Source organism: Schistocerca americana, chromosome 7 (genome assembly GCF_021461395.2).
Source record: "Schistocerca americana isolate TAMUIC-IGC-003095 chromosome 7, iqSchAmer2.1, whole genome shotgun sequence".
NCBI classification, from domain to species: Eukaryota; Metazoa; Arthropoda; class Insecta; order Orthoptera; family Acrididae; genus Schistocerca; species Schistocerca americana.
Window position 1 is genome coordinate 443,556,873 of NC_060125.1, and position 17,614 is coordinate 443,574,486.

The following is a 17,614-nucleotide window of genomic DNA, read 5'->3' on the forward strand; positions in this document are numbered from 1 at the left end:
TTCGAACTCACTCACATCTTGGTAACCTGCCATTGTAGCAGCAGTAACGGATCTAACAACTGCGCCAGACACTTGACTTATATAGACGTTGCCGACCGCAGCGCTGTATTCTGCCGGTTTATATATCACTGTATTTGAATACGCATAGCTATACCAGTTTCATTGGCGCTTCAGTGTACCTCTGGCCTAACAGAAAAACGATGCCAATCTCAAAGATATGTATTGGACGCACACAAACACGCGCGCACGCTGGCACAGACACACACGCGCAGACATAGGCACTCACGCACACACACACACACACGCGCACATACACACACGCACATATTCTGATATATCAACCTCTTTTGTCATAGATATGCATACAATACACTACTATACACATATTACGGAGCGTCAAAGAGTGCACGCCTTCACTTGCTGCTGTGAGGCAGAGAGAGAGAGAGAGAGAGAGAGAGAGAGAGAGACAGACAGACAGAGACAGAGAGAGAGAGAGAGAGAGAGATACAGAGGGAGGGAGAGGGTGGGGTCCAGTGCAACCATTGGATAGAGAGGGGAGATATCTCTACATGTCACAGCTATCCTGATAAGACGTTGTCCAGCTGAGAGACTGGTACTCGCTAACGCTTTGTGTATACAGACCAAAGACTTAATGTGTAAGAAAACTCATATACAAAATGGATTCCATGAACGGTGTACAAAGCCAGACCAACAAGCATTACATGCATTAACCAAAAAGGGATAGTGCATTGAGAATGGCTAGTTGCTAGCCGAAATCTAGATCCGCCAATAAATATTCCAAAGGACGACTGATAGCTGAAATGTATTATTTATAGAACAAAAGACTGAATAAGTTGTTGAAGAGAATGAGCTCCATCAACTGAGCAAGTCAATAACGCGTTGGTCCACCTCTAGGCCTTATGCAAGCAGTAATGAAGGTTAGCATTGAGTGATACTTGTCGGACGTCCTCCTGAGAGATATCGTGCGAATTTCTGTACAATTAGTGCATTACATCGTCAAAATCCCGAGACAAGCAGTGCGCGGGTGGGCACTATCTTGCTGAAATGTAACAATGTAGAGCATCGTCGACGTACCGCTGTGCCGTAAGGCTGCCGCGGATGACAACCCAAGGGGTTCTGCTACGAGAAGAAATGGAATCCCAGACCATCACTCCTGGTTGTCGGGACGTACGACGCGCGACAGTCAGGTTGGTATCTCACTCTTCGTGGCCTCTCAAGACTTCAGGGTCATGAAGGCACAGATCGGGACTCATCAATGAAGACAGTTCCACTCCTGTCAACGAGATTCCAGGCCAAAGACGTGCCAGCACTAATCATGTAACGTGCTGAAGTAATATACTATTTCTTGTTAAGTTAGATCTTGGGTGAAATTTAATGTGTAATACCTAAACAACTAGCTACCAATATCATACCTTTTATTTTTTTCTTGTTATTAATTTCTATGAATGTTTCCTTTTCCTCATTAGTAATAAGAAATTTGTAAATTGCTGCAGAAGACGCCAAAGATAGGCTTTTAAAATTATGTTTGTAACAAAAGAACAAAGTTCGGGAATATTCACTTTTTTAACAACTTTTGTTTCAGTTTCGCTTGAGAGTACTTATGTTTTAGATCTCACACAGAGAGGACTTGTAATTTTTACTCGTGTTTCAACAATGCAATAGTAAATGCTAAGTGCGATAAAAATGCAAGAAAAAAATATATATTGAGAATTATCAAAGACGCGAGAATATTATCAAGATTTAGTGGATGGACCGGCAACCACAGAAAATTAGAGCACCAAGCTTGCTGCAAAATACGGTTTCTGTGACTTCAGTATTGGTACGTTGCATTGTACTTTTCTTACGCTGCGAGGAAGACTATTCTTGGCACCAATTTAGTTACAACAAGAATTCATGCTTTAATTCCAGTGCTGCAAGTAGTTATTACCTCTTATGACGAAATTTAATGCCGATTCATACTCTTTGTGTTAGTTCTTGGGCTGCCTCCCAGATTGGTTATTCCATAAACGACCAACAGAACTAACACACTGAGCCCAATTAGATGGGGACTTAACCGAAAAATTTGTACTTCAGTGTTATACCAGAGTTAAAACTGTTGCTATTAAAATATCCTGAACCATCTTAAAATACTGTGATGCCGTTCCAGAACGCAGGCTGGAGTTTTTATGAAGAACTTCATAGGATGTAAAAGTGAATCGTGTATGTTACACTGTAAGAAACTGAGCAGAAAATCGCAGGGAATCCAAATCAATGGACACCTAAACTGTTTTCAGTGAGTTGGAATATTTTTTCTGATGAACCTTCTACGAGAAATTGATGAGAGCTACTCGTGAGTCGCTTAGGAACACTCACGTTTCTCCGGAACTGCACGCACCACGAACTCCTGCTGTCTTATTCCAGTTGCTACGCTTTCGCCGCGTACAGAAAAACCATTCAAGAAAGCTGTTAGCACAGGCCTTTGTTCAGCCGAGGATAGGCGGCACACATGTTGAAAACGACCTGTCATTAGGGAAGACATTCACAATGCAGTAGAGTAGGCCAGCTATCATTTAGGATGTCATGCGGAAAGAAATTACAGGTGGCCGACTTAGGCACGCGACGACTTAAGGAAGTTGGAAAAGTTGCTCGCTAACTGTCAGTTGGAACTCAAGAGTCTCTCAAGTTTCCTAACATCTCCAGTACATAGCATGTACATGAAACTTCATTCATTGCTGTACTGTAACATCAATTTTTCGTTCGTTTCTTTCTGTTAACAAAAGACAACAGCATAGTTAGTAACTCAGCTTGCTCTATTTTTACTCACACTTAACGAAACAAAAATTGGGCTGCGAAACTCGCAAATTTTTAGTTGTTTGCCAGAAACCAAAAAATGAGGTCAACTCTTTCTACTCTATTGGTAAATTTCTTAGCAGAACCAGATGCTACACTTATCAGTAACTACAAGGTCCACTCACATTAAGGTGCCCACCGCCTATATTCTACGTCAACTTACAATAACAACTCACAGCAGAGGAGGAAATATAATGCGTGTCGGGCAAACATAGATAACAGTGCAATCGTTACCGTAATCTGAAATGGAGTGATTTAACTGACGTCCAAAAGGGTATGATCACTGGCTTCCGGACGAGGAGTGAACTCATTTCCGAAACGGCTAAGTTTGTAATCTGTTTGCCTAACGCCGTGGTTAAACTATACAGCGCACGGCAAAATGGCTCCACATCCCTGTCGATATCTTCTAGAATCTAATTGACTCTCTTCCTGCACGTCTCGCATGCTGCAAAATGTAGTTATTCAGCCTTTTGACAGGTGGTCACATTAATGTGAGTGGACAGTGTGTATCTGCTAATACGAATACTATGTAATATCTAACTTCACTTAAAGTCATTGCAATATGTGAGCCGGTCCGTTCCAAAACTGGTCTTATCCAATTTTTTTTACGAAATGAGTGAAGCCTACTCCGATTTTCTTCAGTACCCGGCGCATTGACTGATTAGTCTATATTCACTCAAAAGTTGTTCTTCACCGTAGAAATCATTAGCTAAAAATGGGTCATCGTTCCAAAACTTGCCTTATTTACTCCAAGTGTCGTTCCAATAGTCGCCTTATCCTACCAGCCAATGAAATTCTTCATATTCCAGTCAAAGGAATCGCGCGATATTTTTCCCGCGTTTTTACAGCTGTCGTCAGTAAAGTCTGAAGACGTGTGCAATTTTGTGACAAAATAGGATTACTATGGAAGAAAGAATTACTTCAGCTCCAAAAGGCAAAACAAGATGCCGTAAAAGTGATCCTGCTTTATGAAAGAAAACCAAGGAAAAATATAACAGGTAAGAAAGACGTCAAATCTGTGCAGCGTGTTTACACGGCTGGTTTAGGCTCTGGTGTCAATGATCAGTGAACGTATAAAGGTTAACAAAGCGGCGGTGGTGGCCTCTGAAAATAAATTTTAGGTGTTCACAAATTTTTAGTAATACAATAGATTGTTTGCACAGATATTTTTTTTTTTATTTATTGTGACGAGCAGTTTCAAAACTCTCAGGGCTTTATCATCTGTAGTAGATCGCCCCAACATTTACTCCATTCAAATTTTTGGATTCTGATAAACCTCAAAGTGTGAAATAGCATTTTCTGTAACAGTTATGATGACGGTCTGAACAAATTTGTACAGCTACAACCACTGAGAATAATAATAGTAGTAATAATGGTAGTAAAAATAATTATTGGCATATTTGAGGAGTATTTATGTCAATCAAATGAGGACATACGTCTTGCAAACATCTGTCGTAATGTGCTGCCACCTAGTGGCATTGACGTGAACTCTGTATTACGTTTAACAGTATTCAAAGAATTTAGTAACTACTAGATCCACAAGGTGTCAAAATTTTGTGTGTTCACATGCTCTTTTGCTGTAACACTGCGGCTCCCACTGCAAAACGGAATGGAGCAATATTATATTCCTCTGATTTAATCAAACACCACATTGGGCTTTAATTATTAGTGTCCTCTTCATGTCCCATTTACATTAGGAGCTACTTTCAGGCCATTTTTTTTTATCGTTGCAGGCATGGGCCAAAGGAACCACCACAATATCCACAATGCAGTCATAATGGACCAACGTACAAATGCAAGAAATTAAGGATGTTAGACATTCAAAAGTTCCATAAGAACTTCTACAGCTCTCCCAATAAAATTGAGCAAGACACTTTTATACTCAAATATCTGAGAGCAGAAAAGCCTAAAAGAGACAGACACGCAAAAGAAGGCAGCAGTAGGAAGAGTGTTGATATTGAATATTTTGTTAAACTTGCTAATACCGATAAATTTCAAGTAAAAGTGTGCCAAAAAACATTTCTCAATAATTTACATGTCAGTAAAGATAGAATTCAGAGAATTGCCAGAAATCAATACCAAACCGGTGAAATGCGCAAAGAGAAAAGAGGAGGTGCTCGAGACAGGCCACATTACGATGCAAAGAGACAATCTGTAAAGTCTTTTATTGTACGTTTGAAGTGCTGTGAAAGTCACTATTGTCGAGGAAAATCGTTGCAAAGAAAAAATCTTCCCGGAAAATTAAGCATCGCAAAGTTACACAGGATGTATGATGCAGAGGTTTGTCATGATATGAGAGCGAAGCGATGGTTCTTTCGCAACATTTTCACAACAGGTTACAACATCGGTTTTGGTTCACCCGTAAAAGATGCATGTTCTGCGTGCATTGAACTTAAGGGAAAAACTGAGCACGCAAAGGATACGTCAGAAAAAATTCGATGATTATTCAATTTAGGATTCATAAGTTAAAACGCAAAGCTGCTTGGCTACAAAATCTTGTATTTTATTGTATTGCATGTTAACCGGGGACCTAGAAACGACGGAGAGGCTCCGCCCCCGCCGCAGCCGCAGCCGCAGTGGTCCACGGCTACCGCAGTCCACTTCACCCCTCTGCCGCCCCACACCGAACCCAGGGTTATTGTGCGGTTCAGCTCCCGGTGGACCCCCCCCCCCCTCCCCCTCCCCCCCCCCCCCCCCCAGGGAACGTCTCACACCAGACGAATGTTACCCCTATGTTTGCGTGGTAGAGTAATGGTGGTGCACGCGTACGTGGAGAACTTGTTTGCGCAACAGTCGCCGACATAGTGTACCTGAGGCGGAATAGGGGGAACCAGCCCGCATTCGATTAGGCAGATGGAAAACCGCCTAAAAACCATCCACAGACTGGCCGGTTCACCGGACCTCGACACAAATCCGCCGGGCTGATTCGTGCCGGGGACCAGGCGCTCCTTCCCGTCCGGAAAGCCGTAAGTTAGACCGCACGGCCAACCAGGCGGGCTACAAAACCTTGGTATTACCTATCTACTTTAGTACGCAGCCTGGACGCTTACGCGTTTGCAGTAAGCTGCGTAATTAATGCACAAAGAAAAGAAGTATAAAATATTTGACTCACTTAAGATCTGTTGAAGAAAAATTAGCGTACTAGTTGTTCACCCTGTGAACTATCGTTTCTGGCTGTGAAGTGTGTGGGACACAACGCACCAGGGAAAGGGGTGGTTTCATTGACGTCCTTTATGACATCCCATGAGGCCTTTACGTGTCATTTCTGAGCGATGGCAGGTTTGAAATGTTTTTCCCGGTCACGCATAAGAAAGCCCCGTGATTTCTACACTGTGTGTGATGTTCTGACCTCCATCGAAGGTGTGAAATGTGGGTTAGAGGAGCAGTGACGACTATTTCTTCGTGTTGCAGGTCTACGGTTGCGCTGCTCATTATGTTTGCAGCGCTTTCGAACCCTAGGGTGAAGTCACAGACTGCCACGCTTTTGCACCGTTACAGAGGAAGATTGTAGGCACCTTTGAGTCAAATTTCAAACTTATGCATCGGGTTGGGAGACAGATATGACGTTTCGAAAAAGCGATCCTTTAATTTTGTTGCGCAGTGTAGTGTCATTAGCACACATATGTTAACATTGTGATGGCGTCTCTTGGCCTGTTCGGTTGACATGCTAATATGCTGTGTACTAAAATCATCTAATGATGAGTTACAAGAAGTCGAAGCTCGTCATGATAACATTTATGTCACCTGAAGCATTGAAATACAGTAAGAGGAGTTTGCTAAAAAGACAGCACGGTGTTCCCCTTTGGAATAATTCCAAATCTATAAATGTTTATTTATCTATGTGACAATGTTGTTCATTGCCCTGTCCAAATTTAATTGTGTGCACACACTTGTTTACAGTGTTTCAGATGAGGCGTTTTTCTCTGTTACCTATAAAATTATAAGTGAAAGGAATACTTATTTAGGTAGGTAAACATAAGAAACGTTACTCTTTCCAAGGAGAATTGAACATTGTAAGGCGTCCGGATTTTTCGGACCTTACATGAGCTTGATCCATAACAACAGTACGATGCAGTATCAGATCCTCAGAGAATAATAATTATATTATATCAACAAAAGACAATTGCAGTTAATCTCATGTAGCGAAAACTAACAGAACAATATCTACCAATATATGGACAGTGGCATGAATAGACAAGTTAAAGTAAGGAGATGAACCGATCAGGTGGTTAATGGCATCGGAAAACCCCATTTTACAAGAGAACAGCGAGCTTCAGCGCAAACAAGGCCTGAAGAATACATTATTCCTTTTAACGTAAATACAACCGGGACTGAATGTAAGTGGCTGCATGGCATTAACCCTAGGACGCACGAGACTTTTTTTCTAACTTGGATGCCTAAGGGGGGAGGGGGGTTCGGCGAGCCCACAGGTATTCAATAAGTTTACTGACGAAAAATTACAACTTTCAAAATGGTTTATGTATTTCAACTAAGGCATCGGTTTATAAATGTTGTTAATTGTTATAAATATTGGATTGAGTGAATAAAAACTTGACATATTACAATACAAAATACAGACGTGGTCATATACAATAGACTATTCCTCAACTTCAAGGCAAGAGACACACTTCACAATTTTTTCTGAATGTGTGTTACACACATGTTTATGACACTGTCCACAATACTGTTTTGGTTTACTTAGATTGTTGTACTTCTGCTTCTTTGTTTTAGCTTTTCTTACACAAATATGGCACCGATCATTCCCTGCAGGAGGCTGACGTGCTTATGTTGTCACTTCTTTGATTTTCTTTTGTAGAATAGTCTCCATTGATTGAACAATTTGGTTAGATAACCCTCTTGCATTGGCACTTCTTTCTTCTACCTGCAATTTCACTAGTTCCATCCCAGCTTGCAGAAGATAAAGTTTCCATTTGTTGTGTTTCTTTTCATTCCATCTCGGATGTTGCTGGATGAATATGGTGGTTGCATTGATAGCACAGATGTCGATGAGAGAGTAAAATACAGATAGAGGCCATCTCTTTGTTCCCCTCTTGCAGGTGTACATACACGCCATTTGATCAATGGTATCAATTCCACCTTTAGTGGAATTATAATATGCATTATCTCGGTTTTATTCTTCTCTCCTCCAACAGTGCCTTTATCTTGGTGCAGTGTTGACAACATCAGTAAGTTTTTACTTGGTTTCGTTTTTGCTGTGTAGGACACCAAAGTTTCTCGAGGCCTACGTGTTGGGAACTGCACCAACTCACTGCAAGTTTACAAGATAAATAACAGCTGACTGACATCAACAATGACTTCCTCTGAAAGTAAACCGATTGTTGTGAATATCAGGAATACCAACCAACAAGAAACTAACTTGCATTGTTGTAGAGATGAGAAATACAAAATCCTACTAAGGGAAATTTTCTATAGCATGGAAACCTAAGGGGGGGGGGGGTTGTTGGACCCATAATAAGTTTATTTATTTTTTCTTTCAAAGCAGGAATTTTCTATAAAATATATTGACACTAACGTTTTATAAAATAGCCAACAAACAATAACTCAAAGAGGGTACATAGTATGAAAGTTACTTGGGCAAAATCAGGGGACATAAAAAAATTGTGGGTTCAACGACCCCCCCCCCCCCCCTTTAGGCGTCCTAGGGTTAAGAGGGCTAGGCTGCGACCCAGCAAGAAAAATAAAATTGGCCTCTAGCCAAGTGATTGGCTGAAGCTGTACTGGGCAACGCAGACATGAGATGGTGGTGAGATCCCCATTATTTAAAAGCATTTTGGGAACTAAAATGGCTAGATTTCTCTCTCTCATCTCGCAGGAGACCGCACAAGTGTGTGGAAAATAGCAGTGGCACTGAGAGCTTTGCTTTCTGCGAAGTGAGGATGATATTCTTCAGGTGACAGATAGCAGAATGGGTGTTAAATATTCCTGCGGGAATTTTTGCAGGCAAAGAAATTGTGCATGTCGCTCCGACCATTAGCGATGTGCAATAGCCGTTATTTCGTCTACAGAAACATAAACATTCTACAGAACGCAGGAAAGTTGAGATTGAGAGAATTCAGTCAAGGTCAGAGTAGGGAATTAGCATTTCACATCCAGCACAGAGACAACGCCATTACAGATGCCGCTTGGTAAAGTACCAGTGCGCATTAGGCCACAGTAAATGTTGAGTCTAGATTTTGCTCACTCCAACTTGCGTGCACTTTGACCATTGAAGATCAAAAGCTAGGATACTAACCTACCCTCACATTGAGTACATGAGAGTTTTTTCATTGGTACAAAAAGTAAATTTATTCTCCAACAACTCAGTGCATTGACCAGCTACAACAATGTAGATGTAAATGAGTTGATGAAGATTTTTAATCGTTCTGTCCTGTGATAAAAAATTTTCATGTGTAGAGATAACAATTTTAATAATCGTCAGTTCAATATGTCCAAGAGTTAAAGATTTTGTTATTAAAAGTCAGAAGTAATTGATCGTGATTGTTGTGTATGACTTGACCCCTGAAAGCACAGTTGATAAAGTATATGTAGAACAAAAAAAGGAATAGCTGTTTTGTCTTTTTAGAATAGATCCCAAACTTTCATTTTTATTAATTTATGCATCCTAGTTACGTGACAGCAGCATTTATAATGATTTTTGTTACGATCTGCACCTAATATTAGCTGCCTTACAGGACTAGGTTCGTATTTATTTAGAATGTGTTTGACAACCTGGGCTTGAGGAGACAGTTCAGATGTTTTGTCCATTTGTGTGCAAAGTGGTAAGCTAAGTTTGCACACATTAGTACACTCACTGTGCAGATACAGAAGCATGGACAATGACAACATAGCTTATTTAGTCATTTTCCAGAGAATTCAGCAACGAGTCACCATTTTTAAAATAGAACATTATTTTTTCTATCATGTAGCTGATGTATTTAAACCAACTGCATAAAAATCAATTTAAATCAAATTTGTCTTAATTTAGTTTGGGAACGTAATGGAGATTTTTGTCCCATGCAGTTATGTGTCAGTTTAACAGTGTCAGAGACTTTGTTAATTATCTGTGTTTTAAATGTTGAGTTAATTCATGTTCTGCTGGTTTCTTTTGTATAAATAGTAAAATGGGTAGTTGAGTGTATGAAATTGCATTTGTAAATGTACTCTTTTGCTGTCATTTCGGGTAATAGTAATGCAAAATTTTGTGATTTATGCGATGAAGTACTACGCCTATTAGGACAAAATTAATATCTTTGTCAGAAGACAGTTATGAGTGCAAAGATGGTTATAAACATGGAACTAAGTTAAGGGAGAAACATTTTATCTATTGAGGAAAGAAAATGTGTTTGTGATATAGCTTAGACTGTTCTGCGTAGATGAGTGCAGAAGGAGAGGTATTGTTAGAAGAAAAATTTAAAGTTAAGTTATTTAGAAGATTAACAGTGAATTGAAAAGAGTTGTCGAAGATAGAGTAATGGCATCATGGTGAACATGTTGGCGAGGTTGTAGTCAAATAACAAGTATATGAAGTATTCATAGACTATGAACATGGTTTAAGAAACGAAGAGAAGCAGATCTGATGGAAGAAGAAGCAAAATTAATCTTCAGAAGAAGATTTCATGACAAGTAGAGAAGAAGATAAATAGGAATCAAGGAAAATTAATGGCAGACTGAAGATGCACACATCCGAAGAACTGAGTATCTAAATGGATTATGATTGAAGTCTGGTGAGCAGGCAGTGAATGAACTTCGTGGGACATGAAGTTATGAAAACTTTATTGGACAACATAGCGGAAGGCATATTTGGGCTGTGTAGTGTTGGTGGAGTGTGATATAAGAACTAACTCTATATCAGAATCAGTACCTATGAAATAGATTTTGGTGCTGTATAGAGTTTCATTAACAATGAACTATTTAAAAGTGCTTCAGTTACGTGTGAGAGCGCAGTATGTGTGAATATGTAAGTTTTAAATAAATGTACACTTCACCAGTCAAATATATACAGGGTGTCCCAGCTATCTTGTCCACCCAAAATATCTCTGGAACAATATCAGCTTTTGGAAAACGACTTTCCCCGGTACCAATGTAGGGCTGGGGCCCATGAATGTACATATTTGGAAACATTCTAAAACGAAAGCATATGTGTTTTTTAACACAAACTTATGGTTTTTCAAATGGACCTCCTGTATTTTTTCTTCAGCAATCCATAGCATGACAAAGCACATACACAATGGCGTTGATTGCGTCGCAATATTCCCGTTACATCCCGAGATATTGAGACGCGAAGTTGACGCTTGAAACACCCGACATGCGCAGCTAGCGCACGTCCTGAGGCTCAGGCGTGAACCCCATGCTGCCCGTAATCGCGATGTGATTGACATGTGTAATCACATCTCCATACTTATCAAGAGGTCCGAAACGAATAATACGGTCTGCTGCCATCAACTCTCATAAGCACATAATGGTTTCCCTCATGCACGTTTTACGTATCTACGTACACAATATGAACCAGTACCGATCGGTGTACACCCGTCAGGTTGTCTTATTTATCCTGCACACCCAAAATAAGGTTTATCTAATGTGTTATATGACCCATTGTGCCTGTCGCGCAGGGCCTGGCTCTACCTAGTCAAGTGTCCAACGTAGTTCCCACTACTGCCACAGTTACCACTTCGCCTTGTTTATGATTTGCGACCCATGCAAACTCCTGTACTCCACCACCCTCCGAGCATCCCATTTGTTGTTGCTTTGGCGTGCAGTACACCGCTTGCCAGTGTAGTCGTGCATCAGAGTAATCTAGTGACTGCACGGAGGTAGTACACATTGTGAATAAACGTTGTGTTGTGGAACTTATACTGTACGGTATAATGTACACACATGAAGATGTGGTAGAAATGCTGCTGATCTATGGAGAATGTACGTTGACGGGAAATACGTTATGAGATTGCTTGTTTGTTGATAGTACTGTTAGCGAACATTATGATTATTAAGTACATATGTCTGTTTTCTACCCTACTCTACATACCTGCACTGTATCCTGTTGTAGGTGGACGAAATGCTGTTCAAGCAGAACGACTGTACAGAAGACGATTCCCTGACAAGCCATCGCCTTCGCGCCGGATGTTTGGTCGTCTCACATCTCGTCTACGTGAAACGGGAAGCCTAAATCCAAGACCTCGACATCGTCCTAGAACACGCACAGATGAACGTGCTGAAGTTGCTGTGCTCGCTACCATAGCTGTGAATCCTCAAATCAGCACACGTCAAATTGAACGTGAAGTTGGTGTGTCGAAATCAAGTGCACAGCGTATTCTTAAACGTCATAAATTTAATCTTTACCATGTTCATTTACACCAGGATCTTCATGGAAATGACTTCCGCAATAGGGTAACATTTTGTCGGTGGGCTCAGCAAAAACTTCTGACTAATTCAATTTTTTTGCAGATGTTCTCTTTACCGACGAGGCATCATTCTCCAACAAAGGAATTGTCAATATGAGGAATATGCATTATTGGTCCGCAGACAATCCAAAATGGCTCCGTCAGGTAGAGCATCAACGTCCGTGGAAAGTTAATTTTTGGTGTGGGATTATTGGAGATACCATTAGCGGACCTTTCTTTATAAATGGCATCCAAAATGGCAGACAATATTCCAGATTTATGCGACACAATCCTCCTGTTCTCCTGGACACCGTACCTCTGAACCGGAGAATGGTCATGTGGTATCAGCATGACGGATGCCCTGCACATAACGCCTTACGAGCACGACGACTTCTGAACCGTAAGTTCCCTGGTAGGTGGATTGGACGAGGTGGCCCAGTTAGGTGGCCTGCCCGATCTTCGGACCTTACACCGCTGGATTATTTTCTTTGGGGAGCAGTGAAGGATGCTGTTTACCAACATGAACCAACAACACGAGAGGACATGAAGCAACGCATTATTGATGCTTGTACAGTCATCAAAGAGGAAACAGTAGGATGAAGTAGGGCATCCTTCATCCGCAGAGTGACCCTATGTATGCAAGCCAATGGGCAACACTTTGAGCATGAGATGTGAACGCTATATTTAGTATGTAGTGCTGGTATCACAGTGGAAGTTTCTACAAAGGGCCATTTTACCCAGTGATGTTAAGAAACATTTGTTTGCAACGATTTGTCATTTATCGCATTACATAAACATAACATTGATAATTATGTGATAATAAAACTAATTGGTTAAACATGTTTACATTCATCTTCTATGTCCAACCTGAACTTCCCAAATCAAAGCATTTTTACCTAAACAACGTTAAAACTTTTAGTCCACTTGCTCGTTTCACTAAAACCATCAACATGAATTTTACTATTACGATGAATGATTAACTGTCACTTGCGCTAGATCTACAGTAAAGTAAAGTTTTAACGTTGAACGGCATTACCTTTTTAGTAACTGATTGACGATAAGCGAAGTTAACTTTGTGACTAACGTTGCGGTACACAGATATGTTACAGAACCGCATCACCCCTAGCCTATGGGATAAATACCTGCTGGAATGTACGACGTTAATGCAGGATGGCAGCAGACCGTATTATTCGTTTCGGACCTCTTGATAAGTATGGAAGTGTGATTACGCATGTCAATCACATCGCGATTACGGGCAGCATGGGGTTCACGCCTGAGCCTCAGGACGTGCGCTAGCTGCGCATGTCGGGTGTTTCAAGCGTCAACTTCGCGTCTCAATATCTCGGGATGTAATGGGAATATTGCGATGCAATCAACGCCATTGTGTATGTGCTTTGTCATGCTTGGATTGCTGAAGAAAACTATAGGAGGTCCATTTAAAAAACCATAAGTTTGTGTTAAAAAACACATATGCTTTCGTTTTAGAATGTTTCCAAATATGTACATTCATGGGCCCCAGCCCTACATTGATACCGGTGAAAGTCGTTTTCCAATAGCTGATATTGTTCCAGAGATATTATGGGTGGACAAGATAGCTTGGACACCCTGTATAATAATGTCGGCATGCATTGTTGTCATAAACGGTTGTGTTTTAACTAGACCTCCTCTGAATCTCATCCAAAAGTTTTTCTTGAAGTAATTAAAATATTTCTAGCCAACCAGTGGTTTTCTGACGTTGTTTGTTGGAGTAAAGAATTTCTGAAGCATTTGTTAAAATCAAAGTGAGGGTCGATCCCGTCTTGCAGTCATCTCCAATCAGCAGCGATGGAGAATTCCAGTGATATGCCGCCCATCTTGCCACTGTCAGCAATTGTTCCGAATTGGAAGTAAGACCATTGTAACATACATCTATGGCAGCCTTCAGATAAAAAACGGTAATAAGGCATTAGTCACAATCACATAATATGATACAAAGTGGAATATGCCAGTGCAGTTCAGTGATTTAATAAATACTAAAACATTTCATTCACAACAGAAAATTAAATAATAAAAGTTGAACTAAACTTACAGCCGGCCGCTGTGGCCGAACGGTTGTAGAGGCTTCAATGCGGAAGCGCGTGGCTGCTACGGTCGCAGGTTCGAATCCTGCCTCGGGCATGGATGTGTGTGATGTCCTTAGGTTAGTTAGGTTTAAGTAGTTCTACGTCTAGGGGACTGATGACCTCAGAAGTTAAGTCCCATAGTGTTCAGAGCCATTTGAACCATTTGAACTTAACATTTCTAAAATGTGTAAACATTGTTACCTTATAGGAGACAGTTTAATTTAGTGACTCACTTAGTCATTGTAAAATCTCTTATAGTCAAGTGACATACAGCTTTGATACATATAAATCTATTTACATTCAGGTTACTTGTCAAATTTTTGGAAGATCAATTGCCACTAGCATATTGTAACTCTATACTAGATAAATTGAGATCTGACACGAGTGTCAGTAATTGGTCAGTAATTGGCTCTGAGCACTATAGGACTTAACTTCTGAGGTCATCAGTCCCAGTCAGCAATTAAGACATACTCAAGCACTTAATTAATTATTACTATAATTTATTATTCTGTATACATGTTTTTTTTGTAGCATGAGGGTGAATAAACAGGGTGATTCAAAAAGAATACCACAACTTTAGGAATTTAAAACTCTGCAACGACAAAAGGCAGAGCTAAGCACTATCTGTCGGCGAATTAAGGGAGCTATAAAGTTTCATTTAGTTGTACATTTGTTCGCCGTTTCAGCCAATAAAGTTTTTGGTCCCTTTTTCTTCGAAGGTGCTACTGTAACTGGACTACAGTATCTGGAGATGTTAGAGAATTGGCTGTTCCCTCAGCTCGAACAAGAAGCACAACAATTCATATTTCAGCAGGATGGAGCGCCACCACATTGGCACTTATCTGTCCGTAACTACCTGAACGTCAACTACCCGAGGCGATGGATCGGCCGCCAGGCAGCCCGTGACAGAGCACGTCATCACTGGCCTCCAAGAAGCCCTGATCTTACCCCCTGCGATTTTTTCTTATGGGGGTATGTTACGGATATGGTGTTTCGGCCACCTCTCCCAGCCACCATTGATGATTTGAAACGAGGAATAACAGCAGCTATCCAAACTTTTACGCCTGATATGCTACAGAGAGTGTGGAACGAGTTGGAGTATCGGGTTGATATTGCTCGTGTGTCTGGAGGGGGCCATATTGAACATCTATGAACTTGTTTTTGATTGAAAGAAAACTTTTTTAAATACTCTTTGTAGTGATGTATAACAGAAGGTTATATTATGTTTCTTTCATTAAATACACATTTTTAAAGTTGTGGTATTCTTTTTGAATCACCCTGTATAATACAACTGTGTATAAACGTTTACAGTGTGAAGGAGTGAGGCAGAGCATTAACAGAAACTGCTTTCTTCAGCAGTGCATGTTTTTATCAATTGAATAGATGTGAGAAAAGTGATGGCAACCTATTTTGTGTGTTCAGGTGAGTAGCAAAGAGCACTTGGAAAGAGATTAAATTAAGTAGAATGACGGTAAGCACAGAATCAAAAGTTGTGTCTGTTTATTTGAAAATACTGTAGTACGGGAGGAACGTTAGTCCTAAAAATAATGGCAACCTTTTAAGGAGTGTTTATATTTTTAGGGCTGGATAGAAAATGTTGTACATAATTAGATATTTCGAAATTAGTGGGATACAACCGCTTCCAGGCCTCCCTCTTCCCCTTCAGTGTCATCCATGAAGGTCACCAACTCAATGTTACCCCTCTCAGTCCCCCTTCCCTTTCTACCATCCTCTCTCTACTCTTTCTTTCCCCTTCCTCTCCCTTCTTCATGCAACACTACCATGTTTCTGGGGAATCCAACCTATTTATGCTGGTTCAAATGGCTCTGAGCACTATGGGACTTAACAGCTATGGTCATCAGTCCCCTAGAACTTAGAACTACTTAAGCCTAACTAACCTAAGGACAGCACACAACACCCAGCCATCACGAGGCAGAGAAAATCCCTGACCCCGCCGGGAATCGAACCCGGGAACCCGGGCGTGGGAAGCGAGAACGCTACCGCACGACCACGAGATGCGGGCTATTTATGCTGGTCAAAAATTCATGAAGGTCAGTTGTAATGACAGTATAAAAACATGGTGGAAGTAAGTCAGTTAAAATGGGAATTTTAAAAAATGTCTAAGACATGAAATATGACAGGGCGTTTTATATCTTCTGCTATGATAGAGATAGTCCACTTGTGCTACTTAAAAATACTATACAACATTATTATTTTTTAATAATATCATGATTAAGTTAAACTCATTCTCATAGAGAAAATTAAAAAAATGTAAGTGACGTCTGTAGTGATGAAAGAAGTTTATTATTGTACCGATGGGTATCAGTGGCACACAGATCCTAAAAAACTACAAATAGCATGCAAATGCTGTACACAATTGCTAAGTTAAAATAGTTGAAAAAATTGACTAGGGGCTAACTATGTAGATCATCTCGTGAGGAACAGTATTTCCTGGCGCAGTAATGGTGGCAACTTCCTCAGCAAAAAGTTTGAGCAACGTTCTGCAGTTTTCAACTTGTTCATTGCTCACACAACTCATCTACTGAGTGGTATGAACAAGCCCCTTGCAAGTATCAACTTGTTAATCACTACCACCATCTCTCCACACGTCAGATTGCAGCATACGCATCTTTAGGCATGTACAGGGTGATTATAATTAAAGTTCCAGGTTCAAAACGTTGTAAAAAAAAGGATCACTTCTCTGAATTATGTCAAATGTGAACTGAATATTATTGACGAAAGAGGAAACGTTATAGGAGCAGAAAATATGAAACCAAAATTTTACCATTAGATGGTGTGAGCCGCACATTAAACCAACCCTACTGTGCAATGAACATGACAGCAAAAGTTTGACATTCAGCAGTTGTTGCACTGATAATTAGGTAAGCCCATCCATCATGACAAGGTCGTAGCACATCAGATTGTAAAAATCCGTTTTTAATTGTTCTGAGGTCATAAACCGCATAGAAGGCAAGAATGAAAACGGGTTTAATTGTCCTGAAGCCAAAAACCACGTAAAAAGCAACGGTGGAATCGCTTTTTAACTGTCGTGAGACTGGAGCAAGACATGTTCAGTATCCGGTCCACCATTTTCTGCCACAAGTTGACACTGAGAAACAACGTGTTCCACAGTAGATCGGAGTGTCTCAGGGGTCACCTTTAGAATACGTTGCGCAGTGCATGCCTTCACTTCAGCTGCGTTTGTAATCGGAGCAACAAACACAGCAGCTTTTAGACAACCCCACAGCCAGAAGTTTGCACGGGTTAATGTCCTGTGATCTGTAT